Here is a 680-nt window from a genome sequence, read left to right on the forward strand (position 1 = left end):
TTTCCTTTACCTTTCCCCCTTAAGCTGTTTACCCCCTCCCTTCTCCCTTCTACCTATTGCTCCTCTTCCCACAGTTCACTCCTCTGTCCCTTGCTGCTTATCACCATTCCTTCTTCCTCCTCTAATTATTTTCCCCTCCCATCCCCACTTACATATCCCTCCCCCTTAATTAGCTACCCCTCTCTTTCCCCTAACTTACCTTCTCTTTCCTCTCCCTCCTTATGTCCCCTTCCCTCTTACGAACCCCCCCCACCTTCGCATCCCCACCCACCTTCGCATCCCCACCTTGTCTCCCTTTCCTTGCTTATTACCCCTCCCCTCCCCACCTTACCTACCCCTCCTAACATATATCCCCATCCTTTTTTGCATTCCCAATTTGCCTATTCTCTTTCTTTTCCTTCTTCGCCCCCCTCCCCCCCCCGAGCTCCCTCCACTCCCCCTCCAAACGAAGCTGTTTTATTTCCCCCTCCAACTCCCACCCCCTCCAAGCCAAACAACCCCTCCAAGCATCCACAACCACAACATCCAAAATTCCATCCAATACTCCCCCCCACTCTTCCCCCACTCCCCCTGCACCCCCCCCCACACACACACACACTCCCCCTTCACTCTCGGCCTCCAACACGGCCGCCCAGTGACCGCGGCCCAAGTACCCATAAAGCTACCCCGGAGGACCAGCT

The sequence above is a fragment of the Penaeus monodon genome, chromosome 7 (assembly GCF_015228065.2).
Source record: "Penaeus monodon isolate SGIC_2016 chromosome 7, NSTDA_Pmon_1, whole genome shotgun sequence".
NCBI classification, from domain to species: Eukaryota; Metazoa; Arthropoda; class Malacostraca; order Decapoda; family Penaeidae; genus Penaeus; species Penaeus monodon.